At 45.7% G+C, this 24,594-nt stretch overlaps 1 long non-coding RNA gene across 3 annotated transcripts in view; it reads left to right on the top strand.

Annotated features, from left to right (window-relative positions):
- The window catches only part of LOC139363218 (uncharacterized), a 24,338-nt gene extending 533 nt beyond the window's left edge, over positions 1 to 23,805 (top strand). Inside the window, exons 2-3 of one of the 3 annotated variants that reach the window (XR_011623172.1) lie at positions 7,519 to 7,715; positions 23,432 to 23,805. This is a non-coding gene — a long non-coding RNA (uncharacterized lncRNA). Of the gene's footprint in view, positions 1 to 7,518; positions 7,716 to 8,643; positions 8,975 to 12,816; positions 14,065 to 23,431 lie in introns of those variants that run through there. The other 2 variants (XR_011623171.1, XR_011623173.1) reach the window with 2 other exon arrangements.
- The last annotated feature ends 789 nt before the right edge of the window (positions 23,806 to 24,594 follow it).

The raw sequence follows: 24,594 nt of genomic DNA on the forward strand, positions 1-24,594 counted from the left end.
CTATGCGCTAGGCACGTTACTATCATCTATAGTGTCGGGTGGAAAAAGAGCTCTACTATGTCATGTATTAACTTTGGAACCTTTTAGCAAGTTACTTCCTCTCTCTCTAAATCCCTCTGTAAAATAGAGTTCTTGGTATCTGCTTATACAGGGGATAAAATGATATTAAGATATGTAGTGATAAGAAAGTAATGATAGTCCGTATATGTTGAACATGTGCCGTTTGTTGCATGTTTTTCTAATTTAATCCTCACAAGAATACTATGTAGTTTGGGTGCTTTTGATTGTGTCTGAAATCAATTCAAAACTTGCTTACAAAAGCGGTAAGGGTGGGAAATTATTGGCTCGCGTAATTGAAAAGTCCATGGGTAGTTCTTCCAGGTTCTGGGAGCCTCTAACGATGTCATCAGAACTTTCTCTTTCTGTGGTACTCTCTTGGCTTTGTAGTCCCCAGTGTTGTCTTTATTCTTTGGCAAGATCTCCCCAGATGGTGGCAACTTTAGGCCTATATCACCCTATTGCTAGAGAAAAATCCATAGCTGGGCATGGTGGCATGTACCTATAGTCCCAGCTGCTTAGGAGGCTGAGGCAAGAGGATCACTTGAGCCCAGGAGTTCAAGGCCAGCCTGGGCAACATAGCAAGACCCTATCTCAACAAAATAAAAATAAAAAGACTGGCAAGAACTGTGTCATGTACCCATTCCCGAATCAGTTCTGTGGTCAGGGGAAGAGGGACAGTGATTGACCAGCCTGGATACTGTGTCTTCCCCTGAGGTGGATAAGGAAGGGCCAAGTGATCAGTAGTCTCATCATTTAGGAAATTGATCCTGAAAGAACTTGGGCTTAGACTAAGAAACTTGCCCTAGAATCATTCAGTGGAGAACCTGGAGAGAAACCCAACGTTTCTGATTGCTTAGTGCATGACCTTTACAACATAACACCTAAAAATGATCACAGAAAGTGAGAAAGCGTAGCCAGAGTGGCCACTGAGGGCCAGGCTCACTCAGAGATAAGCATTCTTCAGGGGTTCCATCTTGCCCACAGGCTGAAGGCTAAATTCAAGGCCCTTGACTACCTGGCACACCCTCTTTACCTCTTTTTTTTTTTTTTTTTTTTTTTGAGATGGAGTCTCGCTCTGTTTGCCCAGGCTGGAGTGCAAGGGCACAATCTTGGCTCACTGCAACCTCTACCTCCCAGGTTCAAGTGATTCTCCTGCCTCAGCCTCCTAAGTAGCTGGGATTACAGGCACCCGCCACCACACCCAGCTGTTTTTTGCATTTTTAGTAGAGATGGGATTTCACCATGTTGGCCAGGCTGGTCTTGAACTCCTGACCTCCAGTGATCCGCCCGCCTCGGCTTCCCAAAGTGCCGGGATTACAGGCATGAGCTACCGCGCCCAGCCCCTTTACCTCTTAATACTCTCTGAGAACTTTCTGTATGAATCCTGTTTTCCCACTACAAATACCCTCCTTCCCGGTCTCCCACCATCATCTTTTCTTATGCCATTCTCCCTCCCTAGAATTGCCCACTTCATTTCTTCCCAAATGCTTCTCAGCTCTTACAGTCATGTTAAGGCTCCACCGTTTTCGAGAAATCTTTTTTTACTCTGATGTTTTACATGGCATGTTCTTTCTTTTTTTATTAGAATAAGAGCACAGGTCTAGGATCCAGGCAATTTCAGTTCTGGTCATGACATTTTCACTTCAGTTTTGGCTATTGTTTATTGCTTCCCTGCTAAGAGTATTTTTTTAATTCCATTTTTATCTCCACTATTGGTTTCTTTGTGTTTATGATTTTAGTTGTTGCCGTAGTTTAAATATACATCTTTAATCTATCACAATCTACCTTCCAGTAATACTTTACCACTTCATGCATAGTGTGAGACCCTTACAATGGTGTACTTCCATTTACTCCTTCTGTCTTCTATGCTTTTATAGCCATATTTTATTTTCACATACAGTTGGCCCTTAAACAATATGGGTTTGACCAGTGAAGGTCCACTCATACAAAGATTTTCTTCCACTTCTGCTACCCATGAAACAGCAAGGTCAACCCCTCCTTTTCCTCCTCTTCCTCAGCCACTCCATGTGAAGATGATGAGCATGAAGGCTTTTATGATGATCCACTTCCACTTAATAAAATATGAAGAGGAGGCTGGGCGTGGTGGCTCACACCTGTAATCCCAGCACTTTGGGAGGCCAAGGTGGGCAGATCATGAGATCAGGAGATCGAGACCACCCTGGCTAACATGGTGAAACCCTGTCTCTACTAAAAATACAAAAACAGCTGGGTATGGTGGCGCACACCTGTAGTCCCAGCTACTAGGGAGGCTGAGGCAGGAGAATTGCTTGAACTCAGGAGGCAGAAGTTGCAGTGAGCCATGATTGTGCCACTGCACTCCAGCCTGGGCGACACAGTGAGACTCCATCTCAAAAAAAAAAAAAAAAAAAAAAAGAAATAGTAAGTGGAAGTGGAACATCATAGAGGTGTTCATCCTCATATATAATGAATGAATATAGTTTCTCCCTATGAATTTTTTAATAACATTTTTTTCTCTAGTTGCCTTATTGTAAGAATATAGTATAAAATACACATGTACAATATGTGTTAATCAACTGTTTATGTTACTAGAAAAGCTTCTGGTCAACAGTAAGACATTAGTATAGTATTACTGGGAGGTAGACTGTTAAGTTTTTGAGGATTCAAAAGTTATATATAGATTTTCGACTGGGGGTAGGGCAAGTGCCCCTAACCCCCATGTTATTCAAGGGTCAACTGTATTTTGAAAATACACATTGTTATTGCTTTTGCTCTAAATGAGGGGTGTCCAATCTTTTGGCTTCCCTGGACCACATTGGAAGAAAAGTTGTCTTGGGCCACACATAAAATACACTGACACTAAAGATAGACGATGAGCTAAAAAAAAAAAAAAAAATTGCAAAAAGAAACTCAAAATGTTTTTTAAGAAAGTTTATGAATTTGTGTTGGGCCACATTCAAAGCCATCCCTGGGCCACGGATTGGACAAGCTTGCTTTAAACAGTTATCATTTTAGAGATTAAAAACTAAGAAAAACATGTTCATCCATATATTTAAATTCCAGGTCTCTTCATTTCTTTGGGAGGATCCACATTTCCTTCGCCTTACAGAACAGAACTTCCTTTAACAACTCTTGATGTGCAGGTCAGCTGGTAATGAGTCTCTCAACTTTCACTGGACTTTAAAAGCCTTTATTTGGCCAGGCGCGGTGGCTCAAGCATGTAATCCCAGCACTTTTTTTAGCACTTTTTTCTCTGTCATCATAAGCCTGGCCTCCTTTTTTGTTTGTTTGTTTTCCTCTTCCCCTAGCAATGTTGACAGGCCTCTCTCCGGGAGGAAGACAGTATGGCTGTTGCCTGGTGTTGATCCCTAGCTCTTCCTCCCACAGGAGACACCAGATTAGAGCTTTCCATTCCTCTGCTGAAAGAGGAGGCAGCAGGGAGCCTCTCTGCATTCTTGACCTGTGACGTCCAGCCCCAGTCTTTGGCCATCCCATCCCCTGGGCAGGCTCGCAGGCTGGCACACAGTCTGGCATCTCACATAATCATGCCCCTTTGTTTGGATTTTCTCATAAAAAGCCAAGCGGTTGATGTGTGTGCTGGCAGGAAAGAGGGCAGATTGCCATCTGCCTGGCTTCACCCACAGCCGTCTCTGGGGCAGACCCTCTTTAGAGGCCACCAGTGCTTCTGTCCTGCTTCTATTCATCGGAACAGTTTTTGTTTTTTAAGGGTCGAATCCTGTATTCAATTATTCCAGGGTTCAACTGGAAAATTTAAGAAGCCATAGAAGACGTGGTTATCTTTGGAGCTTGCAGTCTTTCCTTAGTCCCTGCTGCTACGGCTTCCTCCAGGACCAGAGGCTCCAAAGTGACCCCGAGACCAGGAGGTGGGAGAGAGAGGAGTGTGACCTCAAGAAGGCCTTCCCCTAGGTCAGTCCCACTAATGGCGACGCAGAGGAGGACCCTGCTAAGGGTAAACACAGCCTGAAGGTGCTGACTGAGGGAGCAGGAGGAGGAGGATGGAGAGTCCCGGAGAGAAGGGATTTGCAGGTTCCCAGCAGCCTCTCAGCCCCGCCCTCTGAGTGCCCTCTCGTCCCTATGCCAGCTTCCTTGGCTCATGCCTAGGCCTTGAGGCAACTCACTGCAGAGTCAGCACTACTTCTGGCCTCTAGGGGTTCACTGACACCTCCATTCTTCATCCAAGTAAGGATGCTCCTTTGCAAGACAGTCCCATAAGAAGAGGTTAGAGGCCGGGCATGATGGCTCACACTGAAATCCCAGCACTCTGGGAGGCCGAGGTGGGCAGATCACTTGAGATCAGAAGTTCGAGACCAGTCTGGCCAACACGACAAAACCCTGTCTCTGCCAAAAAATACAAAAATTAGCTGGGCCTGGTGGAGCACGCCTGTAGTCCCAGCTCCTCAGGAGGCTGAGGCACGAGAAGTGCTTGAACCTGGGATGGGGAGGTTGCAGTGAGCTGAGATTGCATTGCACCACTGCACTCCAGCCTGGGTGACAAAGTGAGACCCTGTTTCAAAAAAACAAAAATTAATTTTAAAAAATAAGGTTAGAATAGCCCTGGAAGAAATGAGAGATTCTAAATCCTAGAAGCAAAGGACTTTTAAGCCACAGGATTCTTATCCTAGCTCAGCCTCCCACAGACTAGCACAGCTGGTCAGCCTCCCATAGACTAGCACAGTCCTAGCTCAGCCTCCCACAGACTAGCGCAGCTGGTCAGCCTCCCACAGACTAGCACAGTCCTAGCTCAGCTGCCCACAGACTAGCACAGCTGCTCAGCCTCCCACAGACTAGCACAGCTGCTCAGCCTCCACAGACGAGCACAGCTGGTCCTGTCGCAGGCTTCCCCTCCTGCGTCCTCTTCCCTTCCTCAGCACTGTCTGAGTTGGGTGCAAGCAGAGGGTCTCAGTCGTGAGACCGCAGTGGACCTGGGTTGAAGGCGCTTCTGGGCATGGGCCTCCTCCTTCCTCTCATCCCTGGACATAACCCGAGGCTGGACCTCCGGCCTTCGGGTCCTGTTTTGCTCCCTCAGGTTGTCCTTGGGCCACCGGTGAGGAAGACACTTCCTCATGTAGACATTCAGCATTGTCTTTGGGGTGTTCCATCATCTTCAATAGATCCTGGGGGTCTCTAGGGCCCTGGCCTGAGGCTCCTCACTGGCCTCAGGCTCCTCACTGGCCTCATCCCACTTCTCCTGATTCTGCCCAGGTTTCCTCAGGCAAAGCCGCTTGCCTGTGATAGTTCCAACCTTCACTGAGCTCCTCTGTCTGCCCCAGCAGCAGGGGCTATAGCCTGAGCCTGATCATGCTCGAGGTTACAGGGACTCAGTGGGTCACATCAGCTCCTGGGAACACATCCACCCCCACAGCAGCACAGCCCTAACCTCATTCACTTGTCTTAAAACCACCCACAAATCTCTAGTTCCTCTGAGTGGTTTCTTTAGCTTATAGCTCACGCTCCCAGCAATAAACAAAAAGAGCTCGTTTGCCAAAGGTTCTGTGTAATTCTTAGAGCATCAAGCAGCTCTGCCCCGCCGGGCCCAAATGATAAGCAGGAGTCACTCCACTCACACGCCCTGCGACTTGGCAAGCTCCTTAACCTCTCTGGGCTTTAGTTTCTTTATCTGTGAAATGGAAATTTCATCTGTGAAATAGGAACAATCATTGTGATTCATAAGGTTAAACCCAAAAGAGTGCCCAGAACAGTGCCTGGTGTATAGCAGTTCTTGACGTTGTTGGTTGTCATCATGGTCACTGCTGAGGCCATTCAAGGCAGGGCAGGAGAGTTCTCACCTCTTACACAGAGTGCCCGGTAAAGCAAGCACCCCTGGGAGCCGTGGCTGGTGCCCAGGTCGGAGAGCAGGAAAGTGGGAATGCCATGTGGTAACTGAGTGAGGGGCAGTCATGAGTCACTCTCTGGGGACTCTCCAAAGTATTAGGTTGAATCTTATGAAATTGCTGGGGCCTTTGGAGAAAACCATAGGTTTCTATTAGTGTGGCCCCACTTGTAGTCTCAAGCAGAGGAGACTGGAAAAACATGGATTTCTCAGGTCTCCCCACTCTTCCTACTTCTCCCGGGTTCTCCTGATGATTCGTCTGCAGGGCAGAGCTTCTGAGTCTACACCCGGCTCCTCTAACCCTCGAGTGCCTACTCATCACCTGGGGATCTTGTTAAACGCAGATTCTGACTTAGCTGGTCTAGGGTGGGGCCAGAAATTCTACATTTCCACCAAGTTCCCAGCTGATGCCGCTGCTGCCTGATTGTGCTGTGAGGAGCAGAGCTCTAGAATGTTGTCAGCGGGCCTTTGACTCATCCTAGCTCCAGAGATGCCAGAAGTCACCATTTCCCTTGCAGCGCTGGTAGATTAGAAAGAGAATGAAACAAAGCGGCAGCAGGGCAGCAGCGTCTGTGTCAAATTCCCCCACCCCGCCTGTCTGGAGAGTTTCATACGTGACACTTTTTGCTGCAAGCCCATTAAGCCTATTAAAAGGGACATTTTTATGGCTGGGCGCGGTGGCTCACGCCTGTAATCCCAGCACTTTGGGAGGCTGAGGCGGGCGGATCACAAGGTCAGGAGATCAAGACCATTCTGGCGAACACGGTGAAACCCCGTCTCTACTAAAAATACAAAACAATTAGCTGGGCGTGGTGGCGGGCGCCTGTAGTCCCAGCTTCTAGGGAGGCTGAGGCAGGAGAATGGCGTGAGCCCGGGAGGCGGCAGAGCTTGCAGTGAGCAGAGATCGCGCCACTGCACTCCAACCTGGGCGACAGAGCGAGACTCCGTCTCAAAGAAAAAAAAAAAGACACTTTTTTCTTTCCTTTCTTCACTGACCATTTGTTCAACAGATATTTACTGAGCACCTACCATGTGACAGATACTTCGCTAAGAAGAGAGATTCCAATCTATGATTTGTACTGCAGCCAGGGCGATTATCAGAAATGAAAACCTGATCCTGTTATTTCACTTCTTAAACTCTCTTCCCTGAAGTATAAAGTGCAAATGTCCTAATACAATGCTTAATCCCTCTGACAGCAGACTTCCACTCTGATCGACAGTCACCCTACCTCCAGCCCGACCCAGTACCTGAAAACTGCCTGCTCCCTGCTGACCAGCCCCCAAGCTTGGGCTCCTGCTCTCTCTCTCCCTCTCTTTCTTTCTCTCTCTCTCTCTCTACCTCACTCTTCCGAGCCTGCCCTTGCCACCTCATCAATCACTCATCCTTTTCAAGATAGAGCTCCTCACCCCGCCCTTCAGGGAATCTTCCTCCACCCAGGTGGATTTCCTGAGCTCCCTTGGTTCTGACAACTTTACATAGAAATTCTGTCAGTTCCTTTCTCCACCGAACTTTAAGTTTCTCAGACATAGGGAAACGTCTCAGTCATTTCCCCATCAGCCAGTGTTTGCAGAACTGCATTTTGGTCTAAGCGCTATGCCGCCTGATAGGAATTCCTTCTTGCCTGCAGGTTTTCCCGTCTCAGAGGTTCATGGCCCCGACCTGCTTCCAGTCATTAGTGTTGGCTCCCAAGCAGCTGGCAAAGGGCTGGGTCACAGACTGCTGAGGGATGGAAACGGTTCCAGGGCAAATGTGCGTCATCCGTGGTATGCAACGTTTTACAGCTCAGCTATGGAGACAGAATCAATAACAACTCATCAGGAAGAGGTGAGGAGAATACTAAGGAAGCAAGAGAAGAACAGGAGGAAGGGCCACTGATGTCTCCCGAGAACCACAGTACCCTTAGAAATGCAGTGTGCCTGGGACCTTAGATACACTCCCACCCTGAAATTCTCTCAACTGTGGATATAATGAGATGAAAAGGGAATCCAAACTCTTTGCAACTTCTAAAACGAGTCCCATCTTGCTTCACCTAATGTTTGGAAGGGCTGATCTTTCCTCATTTGGCAGCTGTCGCAACCATTTCACTTTCGTGTCATTGAATTGCTAAAAATCTTTTCTTTTTTTTTTTTTTTTGAGACAGAGTCTCGCTTTGTCACCCAGGCTGGAGTGCGGTGGCGTGATCTCAGCTCACTGCAACCTCTGCCTCCCGGAATCAAGTGATTCTCCTGCCTCAGCCTCCCAAGTAGCTAGTAGCATGTGCCACCACACCCGGCTAATTTTTGTATTTTTAGTAGAGATGGGGTTTCGCCACATTGGCCAGGCTGGTCTTGAACTCCTGACCTCAGGTAATCCACCCATCTTGGCCTCCCAAAGTGCTGGGATTACAGGCATGAGCCACCGTGTCCAGCCAAACCTTCCTTTTTATGAGAGAAGAGTTTGGGAAAATATTTGACTTTTTTGTTCTTCTCTTGAAATCCCAACCTCTGTTACAAATCACACACACACACACACACACATATGCATGCATGCACACACACAGCAACACTAAACAAAGACCTATTTCTTTTTTAAATTTTATTTAAGAGTAAGGATCTCACTCTGTCATCCAGGCTGGAGTGCCGTGGTGCAATCACAGCTCACTGCAGCCTCAACCTCCTGGGCTCAAGTGATCCTCCTGTCTCAGCCTCCCAAGTAGCTGGGACTGCAGGCATGCACCATGTAGCTAATTTAAAAAAATTTTTTTTTTTTGTAGAGACAAGGTCTCCCTCTGTTTCCCAGGCTGGTCTTGAATTCCTGGGCTCAAGCAATCCTCCCGCCTTGCCCTCCCAAAGTGTTGGGATTCCAGGTGTGAGCCACCATGCCTGGACCCTAAGACATTTTCCTAGGTTATAAAATGGAACCAGCAACACTGTAATATAATGAAGGCTTGAAGTAATCGACTTGGAAGTGTAAGCTTGTAAACTTCCATGAAACCATCTCTCCAGGGTCATGATTAAGAAGATATATGTGTAGCGTGTTGTGGTGTCGGGAGGGGCAGGGAAGAGAGACTGTTAAACTTACTTTTGATGTTTTGGTATTGCATTGCTTTTGCAATTCAAATGCCTGAAAGGAAGAATGACCTTTTAATCCCACTGGCAACAGTGAGAGACGTGTGTCCTTCAGCATTGCCAAGCATATTTGACATCTGCCTCATCCACCGGCCTGTCATCTCTTTGGCTCCTGAGCTCTTGTTCCCCCTGACCCTTGGCTCCCATTACAAACACGTTGGCAGTCACTCTATCTGGGTAAGGCAATGACACATTAGAAGACAGTTCTGATTTTGAAGAGGGTGCTAACATGGCATTAGAGTATTTTAGTCCATTCAGGCTGCTATAACAAAGTACCATAGGCTGAGTGACTTATAAACAACAGAAATTCCCTTCTCATGGTTCCGGAGGCTGGAAGTCTGAGATCAGGGTGCCAGCATGGTTGGGTCCTGGTGAGGGCGCTCTTCTGGGTTGCAGATGGCCAACTTCTCCCTGTGTCCTCATATGGTGGAAAGACAGCAAGAGAGTTCCCGGGTTTCTGTTTTATAAGGACACCAATCCCATTTATGAGGGTTCCACCCCCATGATCTAATCACCTTCCAAAGACCCTATCTCTAAGACTATCACTTTGGGGATTAGGATTTAAACATATGCATTTCAGAAGGATTCAACATTCAGTCTATAACATAGAGTGATGACTTGCGAAGGAAAATCTGGTGATGATGGGAAGGACAGACAAGAAGGGCCAGGAACTGAAATCAGGGAGGCTTAACTGGTTCAATCAGTTTTCTAGGTCATGTGTGAATCATTATGGTGGCTGCACTGGGCTAGCACATTCAGTGTATGCTTCATTAACATAACACATTTTCTTAAGACTCCCACGGTGGCCAAGTTAAGGAAAAAAGTGAAACCCAGTAGTCTGAAGCTCATAGTGTACATAGCAGACATGACGCAATGTGGAGTGAAAGCTGCCTAAGGAAGGAATTGAACACAATGTCGTAATCCCCATAGGGCCTAAACACTGGCAGTACGGGAAGACTGGCTGGTGCTCCTCTCCTTCCTCTACATGTCACCAAGCAAAAACCTCTGGACTAGCCTCTAAGGGGACAGGGCAGGAATGGCTTTGTGGACCCCCAAATCTGATTAAAATAAGAGTTCGAGGCAGGGCGTGTTGGCTCACGCCTGTAATCCCAGCACTTCGGGAGGCCAAGGCAGGTGGATTACCTGAGGTCAGGAGTTCGAGACCACTCTGGCCGACATGGTGAGACCCTGTCCCTACTAAAAATACAAAAATTAGCTGGGCGTGGTAGCAGGTGCCTGTAATCCCAGCTACTCGGGAGGCTGAGGCAGGAGAATTGCTTGAACCCAGGAGGCGGAGGTTGCAGTGAGCCGAAATCCTGCCATTGCACTCTAGCCTGGGCAACAAGAGCAAGATTCCGTCAAAAAAAAAAAAAAAAAAAAAAAAGGCCAGGCGCGGGGGCTCACGCCTGTAATCCCAGCACTTTGGGAGGCCGAGGCAGGCAGATCACCTGAGGTCAGGAGTTCGAGATCAGCCTGACCAACACGGAGAAACCCCGTCTCTACTAAAAGTACAAAATTACCCAGGTGTGGTGGCACATGCCTGTAATCCCAGCTACCCAGGAGGCTGAGGCAGAAGAATTGCTTGAACCCTGGAGGCAGAGGTTGCAGTGAGCGGAGATCGCACCACTGCGCTCCAGCCTGGGCAACAAGAGGGAAACTTCGTCTCAGAAAAAAAGAAAAAGAAAAAGAAAGAAAGAAAAGAAATAAGAGCCAGAGTCAAGGTCAAGCCATTGTCAGGCAGGCCATAGAGGAGACAGTGCAGCCTGGGATCCAGACGTTAACTGGAGACTCCAGGGCCCAGGAACTACGACTGTATCTTTGGTAGTCGCTGGGTCTTTGGAGGGCTTGCCAGCCTCGACTCCAGCCTTGGAAGTTACATTAGCACCGCCAGCCACTGTGGCAAGTCTGGAGTTGCTGAGGTGGCAGCTAGACTCTTCAAATTTGATCTAGACCCTATTTGGAGGGTGGGTGTGCATGAAGATATATATTTTACTCTCTTTTCTCCTCACGCTTACTTTAAAATCCACCCACGTATTTACCATTTCCAGTGATCTTCATTTTTTTGTGTAGATCTGAGTTTTACTCTGGTTTCATTTTCCTTTAGTCTGAAGAACTTCCTTTAGCATTTCTTGTAGTAAGATCTGCTGGTGATAAATTAAGTCGTGATTATCTGCAAACGCCTATTTCACCTTCATTTTTGAAGACCGTTGTGACTGGTTTGAGACTTTTAGGTGGGCTTGATTTAGGCATTTCTAGATGTTGTTTCATTGCCCCCTTGTTTGCCGGGTCTGTGATAAGAATTCAGCAGACATTCATAGCCTGATTTTACTACTGGTTTTCATTAATATGACTATGACTATGTTGCCTTAATGTAGTTTGTTGTTGTTTTCTGTTTATCCTGCTAAGCTTTGTTGAGATTTTTGGACCTATGAATTGATATTTATAATGAAAACTGGAAAAAAATTTTAGCCATAGTTTTTTCATACATTTTCTGCCTCTCTCTCCTGGGATTCTAATTATATGTATGGTTGAGATTGTCTCATAGAGAACTGGAAGTACGTTCATTTTTAAAAGTCTCTTTCTTCTTTCTGTCTTTCAATTTGATCATTTATATTTTCATGTCTTTAAATTCACCTTTTTTCTCCAGTGTCCAGTACTCTATTAGGACCATCTAACAAAATTTTCATTTTAGATATTGTGTTTTCAGCTCTAGAATTTTCATTTTCTTTTTCTTTTCTTTTTCTTTTTTTTTTTTTTTTTTGAGACGGAGTCTCACTCACTCTGTCGCCCAGGCTGGAGTACAGTGGCATAATCTCGGCTCACTGCAACCTCCACCTCCTCAGTTCAAGTGATTCTTCTGCCTCACTTAGCTTCCTCAGTAGCTGGGATTACAGGCGTGTGCCACCATGCCTGGCTAATTTTTGTATTTTCAGTAGAGACGGGGTTTCCCCATGTTGGCCAGGCTGGTCTCGAACTCCTGACCTCAAGTGATCCACCCGCCTCAGCCTCCCAAAGTGCTGGGATTACAGATGTGAGCCACTGCGCCCGGTGTCAGCTCTAGAATTTTCATCTTTTTTATTTTTACTTGAGATATAATTCACATACCATAATATTGATTATTTTTATATCTACCATTTATCTCCTCATTGTGTTCAAGTTTTACTTTGACTTCTGTAGTATAATTATGTTAGCTGTTTAAAAATTTTTATCTGATAATTACATTTTCCCCCCTATCATTTCTGGTTGTTTTTCTACTGACTTGATTTTCCCCCTGATTATGGGTCAGATTTTCCTACTTTTTGGCATGTCTAGCATCTTTTGATTGAATGGTGGACGTTTTGAATGTTTCATTGTTGAACATCTGAATTTTGTTGTCTTCTTTTAATGAGCATTGAACTTGGTTCTGGCAAGCAGTTAATTTACTTATTTATCAGTATGATCCTTCTGTGGCTCATTGTTAAGCTCTGCTAGAGTGGATTATCTACGGTTATCTTTATGCGAGCACTACTTTACTTACACTTTTGAGGGCTGATCTCCCTGCGGTTTCTAATGAATGTCCTGGGTGTTCATTAAGATAGCCCCACGTCACTGCCAGAGCTCAAATGTCTGCAGCATTGTGCAAGCTGCAACTACCCGGGAGCTGCTCTTTTCCTGGTAGTTGTTCTTTGCACAGCCTTGTAGAATCTCACCTGGACATCACAACCTAGCATTCAGCCAAAGTCTTCAAGGGTACTATGCGTATTTATGGAGCAATTTATTTGCGTATCTCTAAAAGCTCAACCCCCTCAGCCTTCAAACACCTGTTTCTGTCTCCTCAGCTCAACAAGACCGCTGCGCTCTGCTTGGATTCCTTTTCTCTGCACATGGCTTAGAAAGCTCCTCAGGCAGAAAGCTGGAGTGATTGCAGAGCTCACCCCATTGTTTCCCTTCTTCAGAGATTACAGTCATTATGTTTCTATTTTCCAAAGACCAAAACCAGTTGTTTCATGTATTTTGTCCAGTTCTCTAGTCATTTATAGTCGATCTGGTTTCTCCTTCTCCTCCTTCTTCTTCTTTTTTGAGACAGGGTCTCGCTCTGTCACCCAGGCTGGAGTGCAGTGGTGCAATCACAGCTCACAGCAGCCTCAACCTCGCAGGCTCAAGCAGTTCTCCCACATCAGACTCCCAAGTAGCTGGAACTATAGGCGTGGATTAGCATGCCTAATTTTTGTATTTTTTGTAGAGACAGGGTTTCACCATGTTGCCCAGGCTGGTCTCCAAGTCCTGAGCTCAACCAATCCATGTACCTCAGCCTCTCAAAGTACCAGGATTACAAGTGTGAGCCACACCCAGCCTGTATCAGTTACTCCTATACACCCTTCTTAATGAGGCCTTTTTTAGGGTTATTGTAAAAATAAATAGCACACTGGTTCTGGAAAAGTTTTTCCTTGCTTGTGAAAAATCAGTGGGGCCAGGCACAGTGGCTCATGCCTGTAATCCAACACTTTGGGAGACTGAGGGGGGTGGATCACCTAGGTCAGGAGTTCGAGACCAGCCTAACCAACATAGTGAAACTCATCTCTACTAAAAATACAAAAATTAGCCAGGCATCGTGGTGCACGCCTGTAATCCCAGCTACTCGGAAAGCCCAGGCAGGAGAATTGCTTGAACCCAGGAGGCTGAGGTTGCAGTGAACTGAGATCATGCCACTGCATTCCAGCCTGCACAACAAGAGCAAAACTCTGTCTTGAAAAAAAAATAAATAAATAACTTTTTTGGACAAAAAGGACAAAAAGAAATAGTGCCTTTTCTGCCTCTGGAAACTTATGATGCCAGGAACTGTTGCGGCAGTTTTTTCTCTCTGTCATTTCTGTGTGTCCATTTGGTACCATGTGAGGTGATGGGAGGGTTGCTATCTAAGAGAGCGAGTCCATATGCTGAGAATGGCAGAGTAAACAGATAGAAAACAACTGGGTCTATGACAGCATCAGTGAGATGATGTGGTAACCAGTCCTGAAGCTGCGTGGGGTCTACACCAGTGATTCTCAAACTATTTGGTCTCAGGATCCCTTTATACTCTTGAAATTACTGAGGACCCCAGCAAGTTTTTGTTTATGTGGGTTATATCTATCAGTATTTATTATGTTATTAATTGAAACTGAGAGAAATTTTAAATATATATTTATTAATCCATTAAAAATAAACTGATTATATAATAACAAATACATTTTTGTGAAAAAATTGTATCTTTCTAGAACAAGAAATAACTTAGTGACAAGTGGCATTGTTTGACATTTTTGCAAATCTCTTTAATGTCTGGCTTAATACAACACAGCTGGATTCTCATGTCTGCTCTTGTTTATTTTTATTTTTTCCTTTGTCAAGATGGGGACGGCCGGGCGCGGTGGCTCAAGCCGGTAATCCCAGCACTTTGGGAGGCCAAGACGGGCGGATCATGAGGTCAGGAGATCGAGACCATCCTGGCTAACACAGTGAAACCCCGTCTCTACTAAAAAATACAAAAATCTAGCCGGGCGAGGTGGCGGGCGCCTGTAGTCCCAGCTACTCAGGAGGCTGAGGCAGGAGAATGGCGTGAACCTGGGAGGCGGAGCTTGCAGTGAGCTGAGATCTGGCCACCGCACTCCAGCCTGGGCGACAGAGCCAGACTCCGTCTCAAAAAAAAAAAGACGGGGACAAGGCTGGTTTCAAACTCCTGGCCTCAAGCGCCCACATCAGCCTTGCAAAGCACTGGAATCACAGATCTGAGCCGCCGGGCCCAGCCTCATGTCTGTTCTTATATTCGATCTGTTACAGTGTGTCGGTTTGGTTGAAGTATATTAAAAAAAAAAAAAATCTAGTTTCACCCAGATACGTAGTAGGAAAATGAGCAGTATTTTTATGTCTTACCAGATCATTGTAGATATTCTTCATTGACACTACACTAAGAATGTAACAAGTGGTAGTTCCTTAAAGGTCATTTGCAAAGTGGAGTCTGAAATTATCTCCAAAAATGATCTATACACTATGGCAGAGATGAGCAATTTGTTTTCTGGAAAGGGCCAGATAGTAAATATTTTCCACTTCGTGGGCCATTCAGTCTCTATCACAACTGCTGGACTCTGCTGGTGTGGCACAAAAGCAACCACAGATAACGCATGAACAAATGAGTGCAGCTGTGTGCCAATAAAACTTTATTCACAACACATTTGGTAATAAAGTTTTTTGTAAATAAACACTGGCTTCTGCTCTGTGACATTAAAGTCCATCTGCAACTTGCACATGGAATGGACGATTTTGACCGTGTAGTGCCTTGAAAGGGTTTCAGGGACTTCCAGGCATCATAGACCATGTTTTGACAACTGCCACCGTAATGTTTTTGTTGTATGAGATCACAAGTCCCTTATGATTAAAGTCACTTTCAGTTGGGTTTTCTGTTACTTACAGCCAAACACATCACAGCTGATAAACTAGGAGTAGCTTCACAAGCCAGAAATCTGCATACTGGTTTCTCTCTTGGATCCTGGGAAATGGTAACCCCAACCACATTGACAGCCACCAATTTGATGTACCAGCAGTAGAGTAGAAATAGCAAGACACATGTTTAGGCTCAAACGTACCGGGGCAGCCTCATGGAGCCTCACTGGCTCCCAGGACATTGTGGAAGAGATTTGAAGAGTTTTCCCTATTTTCACTTGGAAGAGCACAGAGGTAGCTGAGAGAAGGCTGGGAGAACAAAAGATACCTCATAATCTAGACAATGGGACAAAGCAGGATATGTCAGCATGGAATTTATTATGGAAGGCTCTAGGGGAATGTGGGCATCTTCTCAGGGGCCAGCATGGATTGATGGCAGTGAAGAAGAAGTGCAATGTCCCTCCTCTGCCATTGCTCTGGCATCACACACACCTTCTCTAACTTCACCTCAACCTCAGAGAGACAGAGAAGTTGACTAAGGGTTTCCTGGATTGATAAAGATTAACCAACATTGACTAAGTTGAAGTTGTTGCTGCCAAACAAAAGAAGCCTCTTGAGTTAGAAATTAAGGTCAATTTTAGGAAAGCTTTAAAATTTTTTATACATATGTATTTATGTACTAAGCATTCATATTGTCCAACAACAGACATCATCAAATTAAAAAATGTTGCCAACCTGGTGAAAAATGATATCTCATCCTTTAATTTATATTTCTTAATTATCAGTGAGGATGAACAGCATTTATATAATTGAGGGCATTTATTTTAAAATCCACCACAGTGATTTTGAACCCAGTGTGATTAATGTTTGTAGTTTAGGATACAGTACTATTGAATCTGCAGACTCACCTATGTGTGCAGACACGGTGCTGCCACTTTCACCTGCAAAGTGAGTAGTTTACAGATTGTCAAGCACTGAATAGGCCACCTAGGAGACATAGTCCTTAATTCCAGTTGACCTTCTTCCCTTCCTGTATGGCAACACGGTCTATCAGGGAAATTATACTCCATTTTCATATGTGCGTTGGCCTGCCCTAGACTCCTGCTCATGTGTTTGGCTGGTTTCTGGAAACAAGGCCAAGGCACTAGGTGCAGCGGCATCCTAGATCTTGTCACTTCCAGTATTTCTCTTCTACTTCCCAAGGTGAGATAAAATCAACACATACTTCTTTGAATCTAGACTCCATGTGAACAGAAGCAGTAATTCTCAATGTTGTGCTATTTCTTTTATTTATTAAGACAGCCTCAGTTTGCTGGCCTGCAGAGGTAATACCCACTTATAAATTCCTTTCATTGAAAACCAAAATGGGGCACACGGTAAAGAAAGCTACACCAAACCCCACCACTCTAACACAACTGTTAGTTTCATTTTCTATGTCAACACCTAATCCTCACTCAACTACATAGATATTTTACATACTTGCAATGCTGTATCATTAAGGAAGGATCTCCCCCCAAGCATTGAACATCGGTGTGCTATATTTAGTCTACAAACATTATAATTTACAAAAACAACAATATTGTGGATTTGTGTCATCCTTGGCTACTGTGGAATTCAACCATCATCATGTTTCTATTTTCTTTTCTTTTCTTTTTTTTTTTTTTGAGATGGAGTTTCACTCTTGTTGCCCAGGCTGGAATGCAGTGGCGCAATCTTGGCTTACGGCAACCTCCTCCTCCTGGGTTCAAGCAATTCTCCTACCTCAGTCTCCTGAGTAGCTGGGATTACAGGTGTGCACCACCATGCCCAGCTAATTTTGTATTTTTAGTAGAGACGGTGTTTCTTCACGTTGGTCAGCCTGGTCTCAAATTTCGGACCTCAAGTGATCCACCTGCCTCAGTCTCCCAAAGTGCTGGGATTACAGGCATGAGCCACCACACCCAGCCCACGTTTCTATTTTCTAATTTATTTGTGCATTTATTTATTCAACAAATATTTATGGGGCTAGGCACCAGAGGTGCAAATATAAATAAGATACTGTTCCTGCCCTTAAGGGTCTTACAGTCTAGGAAGAGAAATAGACATCCTCATCTAATTTTTATGTCTTTATTTGTTTGAGTTATGTATTCATAATATATTTTCATAAGCATCAAAATAGAGAATACCTATTTTTTTCATGCTAATTATGAGCAAGTAGCCACAAATGTGTTTTGGTTGGTTGCATTACTTTCTCAAGGCTACAAAAGCAGGACCATGCAGGATCTGGAAGACTTGCTGTCCATTTTTGTAGTATAATCTCTAGATGGCACATGCTTCCACTTCCGGCCACAGGATGGGTTTTCAGATTAAAACATTCTTTTGAATGAGAAAAACAATTAAGCATTGAAAATGTGAGAACAAGAAAACATAAGATAAAAATGGAATTCACCAGCCTGTTTTATGAAATATCTGTTTAACTCGTTGAATATAAAGGTAGCAGTTTTACCATATTCCATCCTGTGTGGACTGTACTACATTTAGGATGAGAAGTCAGCAAAGTAGTAGTAACTAGCTGTATCACCTATTCTAGTTTTGAACTCTAGGCCATTTGTGAAGAAAACCGGAAAACTGCTTCATGTTTCAAGCCTAGAACCAATCATTAACCCATTTGGAAAAACTTCAAAAGCTTGTTTTTAAAAAGCCTTATAACCTACAAGTTGAAAGAATAGCACAGTCAATCTCTGCATACCCTTCCTCTGCCTTCTGTAGTTTTTAACATTTTGCCACATTTGCGTGTAAGCTTTTTTTTTTTTTTTTTTTTTTTGCTGAATTATTTGAAAGTAGATTGCAGACATCACGACGCTTCACCCTAAATGTTTCAGCACGCACCTCCTGGGGACAAAGGTATTCTCTGATGTAACCACAGTGGCAGCACCACACCCAAAAAATGTATCACTGGTATTCAGTAGGGCCACCTCATCTCCAGCCACTAGCTCTGGCACCCTGGGATTGTGTCAGCCCCGCCCTGCTGCTTGGGCACTGAGCCCTGTCCCTGCCGCGTGCCTGCCCCATCCAGAACTAATAGTGTGACTTGGTGCACCATCATGTCCAGAGATGGAGCCTGCTGCCTTCACCCACCAGCTCAAACCGCTGGATCCAGTTCCTTCCCAGTGAATACCTGTGTCTTCCCTTCCCTATCCCTGTGGGTCAGCACCACAGCTAGTCTGCTGCCTCTTGAAGGCGACCTATGCCACGCTGCAGCTGACCGTGGATATTTGAAATGGCAAGTGAAGATGTTAATCATTGAGATGGCTTGGATTTGTGTCCCCGCCCAAATCTCCTGTTGAATTGTAATCCTCAGTGTTGGAGGAGGGGCCTGGTGGGAGGTGACTGAATCATGGAGGTGGATTTCCCCCTTGCTGTTCTTGTGTTAGCGAGTGAGTTCTCATGAGATCTGGTTGTCTGAAAGTGTGTACCACCTCCCCCTTCGCGCTCTTCCTCCTTCTCCCACCACGTGAGACATGCCTGTTTCCCCTTTGCTTTCTGCCATGATTATAAGTTTCCTGAGGCCTCCCCAGCCATGCTTCCTGTACAGCCTTCGGAACTGTGAGTCAATTAAACCTCTTTTCTTCGTAAATTACCCAGTCTCAGGTAGTTATTTACAGCAATCCCAGAACGGACTAATGCAACCATACATAATATGACTGGCCACTGACATTTCCAACCTGTTATTTGCACATAATATTGCCGAAAGAAATGGCTTTCAGCAACACCCATGAGCTCGAATGTCATTAATATTTATTTCAGAAGAGAGCTACTCATAAAAGCAAAGTACCTTTCAGCTTCTCAGAAAAGTATAGAGGAAATGCTTCAGTTGGATGGAGATCAAATTGTTAAAGGTGGTAAGAGTGTGGGCTGCCATGACCCTCATTTCCCTTGCTTACTTAGTCCTTCAACCTAGACCTGTCTGTTGCGACAAGGAAAGGAGAGCAAGTTCTTTAAGTCTCTGTGGCCGTCTGCAGAGACCATCACAGGACGGAGCACAATAAGCAAAGAAGCCACACCAAGATGAATAGACCATGTGACCCAGAGTCATGCTGGCCCTGGGCCTTGTCCTGGCCAGTCCCAGGGCCGGGGACCGGCGAGGACTCTGCAGAGCCCTTTGCCTATCAGGGGAGTGGGTGGGTTGCTCAGATCCTGGCATTTCTCTAGGGGCACAGGCTCATGTGAACAAGGAGGAGTACTCACTCCTTGCTGTGAGAACAAAAAACCTGGGAGAAAAGGAAAAGGCAGGGGAGTGAATAAAAATAGAAACAGGCTCAGTGCTCTGACAGGCAAGATCCTCAATGAATTGGGTCCTTCAGTGAGTGGAAATATCTCATTTGAACTAGAATCCCACGGACAAGCTTTGGGGCTTTCTGTTTTCGCCACATTAACACCCTGACAAAGGCCTGCACTATTGTTGATGCAGGAAATGAGAGGTGCTGGCTGGATTCCCCCTTCCTCCCTATTTATGCAGACGGTCCTGGAGGCTGCACGGTGGTTACCTAGGAAACAGCTTGGATGTGAAACTTCAGAAAATGTGCTGTCAGGCAGCAGGGGATGCGATTGCTGATTTTTTGCTGGCATTGTGTGATGCCAGGCCATTTTATTAACCCCTGTGAACCAGCTTCCTCACATGTAAGCAGGAGATAATATCTACCTCTTTGTGTGTGTGTGTGTGTGTGTGTGTGTGTGTGTGTGTGTAGCACCATAGCTGGTTGTAGAACCCAGAAGACGTTCAACGTAGATGTTTTTCTACCCATCTCACAAGCTTGCTGCACTTCACAGGCACCACTGAATAAACAGGATATAGATATGATATAGAAACAGCTTTGGCAATGAACGAGAAGTTAATTGAATTTGTGTAACTGGAATTACATTTAAAGCGCAATAAGGAAGTTCCTTATATGGTGCTAGATGACCAATCTTTTGTAAATTGAAAAGTCATTTAAGATACAAATACTTCTAATTCGTCACTTTGGTAAGCTTAAAATTTTTTTAACGTAGGCTGGGCACGGTGGCTCACACCTGTAATCCCAGCACTTTGGGAGGCCGAGGCAGGCAGATCACGAGGTCAGGAGATCGAGACCATCCTGGCTAACAAGGTGAAACCCCGTGTCTGCTAAAAATACAAAAAAAAAAAAATTAGCCAGGCATGGTGGCGGGTGCCTGTAGTCCCAGCTACTTGGGAGGCTGAGGCAGGAGAATGGCATGAACTCGGGCGGCAGAACTTGCAGTGAGCCTTGGCACTGGCTCTAGCCTGGGCCACAGAATGAGACTCCATCTCAAAAAAAAAAAGTTAAATGTAATAGTCTGGATGTTCTTTGAACAAGCACAGCCACACAGTAAGGGTTGAGAGACCTCATAACAAGGACCCCTTTTTCCCTGCTGGAGTTGAGACTCAAATGAGAGATGGCTGTGGGAGTCAGATCTAGCAATAGCAAAATGCCTGCATAATCGCGGATGAAATCCACGTTACCGACTTGTGCAGCAACAATAGGCCTTTTAACGTCACCCTCCTACCCCTGAGCTGGAGAGACGTCACACTCCCCCCACAGACAGTGCTTGCTGGGTGGCTGTGGCCACTGACGGCCTCGGCGCCGAGCTCCCCGATCCGGCTTTTGCTGCATGGCACAGGAGCCCCAGGTACACGCTGTCTGCGAGCCGACCGTGGTGGGTCAGCAGTATAACTAGAGGTTGTTGACCAAGTGAGCATTAAAGACTTCAAAGAAGTCAAAACTAGAAGCTTCCGGTTTAACAAAGCAGATGTTACGTGGACCACAGACTCCCCCTTCATATTCTCCCAGCTGCTGGGAGTCGGGGCCACTGCTGGCCCTCAGAGCCCCTCTCTTACAGTCGTCTTCAGCTAAAGAGAGCAGCCCACCCACAGTCGCAGCCCCTCCTCAGGGACGGCTTAGTGCAAGTGCTGGGCAGTGGGGGATAGTGCAAAGGTTTAGTTCCCTTGCCTCAGTTTGGGGCATCTCTGACGGTCGTTTGAGCTCCAGAGACACTTAGGACAGACCAAGACATTTCCTGGGAATGCACCACCTGACTCCTGGCGTCCCCAGTCCTCCGTTTGTCATTCTCTGACATGCTTCACATGCAAATCTCCTTCTGAGTCTGTTTCCCCAGGAACCACCCTGAGACAATTCATTTCAAAGTTACTACATCGTATGTGCAGATTATAAGAAGGTGATGGACTTCATCATATAGAATTGTATCTGGAAACTCATGTTCTTTGGTCATTTTTCTTGATACATGATCATGTTTCTCATTTTTAAAAATTATTCTCGGCCGGTTGTGGTGGCTCATGCCTGTAATTCCAGCACTTTGGAAGGCCAAGGCAGGCGAATCACCTGAGGTCAGGATTTGGAAACCAACCTAGCCAACACGATTAAACCCCGTCTCTACTAAAAATACAAAAAAAAAAAAAAAAAAAAAAAAAAAAAATTAGCCAGGCATGATGGTGGGAGCCTGTCATCCCAGCTACTCGGGAGGCTGAGGCTCAGGAGAATTGCTTGAACCCAGGAGGCAGAGGTTGCAGTGAGCCGAGATTGCGCCATTAAGCTCCAGCCTGGGCGACAAGAGCCAAAACTCTGTTTAAAAAAGAGAGAGAGAGGGCTGGGCGCGGTGGCTCAAGCCTGTAATCCCAGCACTTTGGGAGGCCGAGATGGGCGGATCACGAGGTCAGGAGATCAAGACCATCCTGGCTAACACGGTGAAACCCCGTCTCTACTAAAAAATACAAAAATCTAGCCGGGCGAGGTGGCGGGCACCTGTAGTCCCAGCTACTCGGAAAGCTGAGGCAGGAGAATGGCGTGAACCCGGGAGGCGGAGCTTGCAGTGAGCTGAGATCCGGCCACTGCACTCCAGCCTGGGCAACAGAGCAAGACTCCGTCTCAAAAAAAAAAAAAAAAAGAAAGAGAGAAAAATTATTCCTATGGAATTCCTATCTATCCGATGTTGGACCTCCAGCCCAGTCCTCATTTTCTTTCCTTCTTTTCTTTCTTTCTTTCTTTTTCTCTCTCTCTCTCTTGCTTTCTTTCGTTCCTTTGACGGAGTCTTGCTCTGTCTCCCAGGCTGGATTGCAGTGCCACCATCTTGGATCACTGTAACCTCCGCCTCCCATGTTCAAGCATTCTCGTGCCTCAGCCTCCCAAGTAGTGGGGATTACAGGCGTGTGCCACCATGCCTGGCTAAGTTTTTTTGTATTTTTAGTAGAGATGGGGTTTCACCATATTGGTCAGGCTGGTCTCGAACTCCTGACCTCGTGTGATCCACCCGCCTTGACCTCCCAAAGTGCTGGGATTACAGGTGTGAGCCACTGCACCTGGCCAGTCCTCATTTTCTTATCAGTTCTTTCCTGTTTTCCATCTCCTACTCTTCTTACTGCACTTTCTAGGAGGCTCACTTGACCTATTTTCCAAGGTCTCCATGTGTTCACTTGTGTTTTTATATAGTTCTCAAGAACGTTTCCTTATTCTCCAAATTTTATTTTTTTACATCTTCCTAGTCTTATTTCATTAATTCTCTATCATCTCTTATCTGAGGAAATTCACGAGGTTTTCAAAGATGTTTTCTTCCTCCTACATAATTTCCTCTATGTTTCTGTTTTTACTGTTTGCTTGTTTGGGTTCCTATCTTTTTTTTTTTTTTTTTTTTTTGAGATGGAGTCTCTCTGTTGCCCAGGCTGCAGTGCAATGGCATGGTCTTGGCTCACTGCAACCTCCTCCTCCCAGGTTCAAGCAATTCTCCTGCCTCAGTCTCCCGAGTAGCTGGGACTACAGGTGCATGCTACCACAACCGACTTATTTTTGGATTTTTAGTAGAGACAGGGTTTCACCATGTTGGCCAAACTGGTCTGCCTTATGATGTCAGGCTCTGTTAGTTCTGTTTCTGGAGAATGCTGACTGATGCCTACACCTTTGAAAGGTGACTCTGCCACTCTGTCAGTCAAGAACTGGAGCCCGTTTCTCTGTCTCTTCAGCCTATGTTTGACCACATGATTTGCTTTGGCAGATGGAACATTAGCAGCTGGGGACCTTTCTGCCACCACAAAAGCCTAGATTATCCTGATAGATGATGGAAGACACATGACTGTTGTTCCAGCTAACATCAAGCCAGCCACTGGACAAGACAGTGAGGCTATCCTAGAACACAAAGGCCCAAATGAACTGGCCCAGAGCAGAGAAACTGCTCAGCCAAACTGCAAAGCTGTGATTAACAAAGGCTTCATCTTAACACCAAATTTTGGAGTGGTTTGTTACACAGCAAACACTAACTGATCTAGTCATTATGATTCGCTCTTTCTTGAGCTGATCACATTCCCCAGAGTAGAACACACCGGTGTCCTGCTCCTTATTCCTGGCTGCCAGCACCGTAAGAGCAGAGTGGAAGGCTGGGGTTTTTATCACTCAATACGTAAGCATTCCCTTAATTTTCCAAGCAAGTTAGGGCACTTTATGAAGCTTTAGAGGACACACAGTGTCCACATAGAAGATTGCCCTCATTTCTGACATCAAGTACAAGTTTGGAGGGTTCGCCAAACCAACCTCAGCTTCAACAGTTTGCTTGAAGGACTCCCAGAACTCACTGAATGCTGCTGTACTCACAGCTATGGTTTATTATGGAGAATAGAATACAGCTTAAAATCAACCAATGGAGGAGACACATGAGGTGGAGACCAACAGGGGCCCAAATGCAAAGGTTCGGGTTGTCCTTTCCCGGTGGAATCCTGCACACTGTTAACTCTGCCCTCACTGGCATTGATGTGTGACAACGTGCCCAGAGCATCACCAACCAGGAAAGCCCACCTGAGCCTTTGGGGTCCAGAGTTTTTATCCGGACTTGACCACACACTGCCCACATGACTGGCCTTTACTGCCCAGCTCCTCTTGGAGGCAGGGCTCGTACCTTTCATCTCCAGTCCCTGGGAGATTGGAACTGATCCCATGTGGCACAAAGCGTGTGTCATGAATCACACTGTTAGACTGTCTGGTGGCTAAACCCCGCAAAGCAAAGACACTCCAGTTAGTCAGGACATTCCAGGGGCTTAGAGATCACCTCCCAGGAGCCAAGGGCAAAGGCTGGACCTCTCTTTGGGCAAAATCAACTTTTCACTACATAAGCTACCCTCTGGCATTTGGCCAAGACTTTCTTATACAGCAAAACAATCATCTTTG

This window comes from Macaca nemestrina, chromosome 5, assembly GCF_043159975.1.
Source record: "Macaca nemestrina isolate mMacNem1 chromosome 5, mMacNem.hap1, whole genome shotgun sequence".
Taxonomy (NCBI): domain Eukaryota; kingdom Metazoa; phylum Chordata; class Mammalia; order Primates; family Cercopithecidae; genus Macaca; species Macaca nemestrina.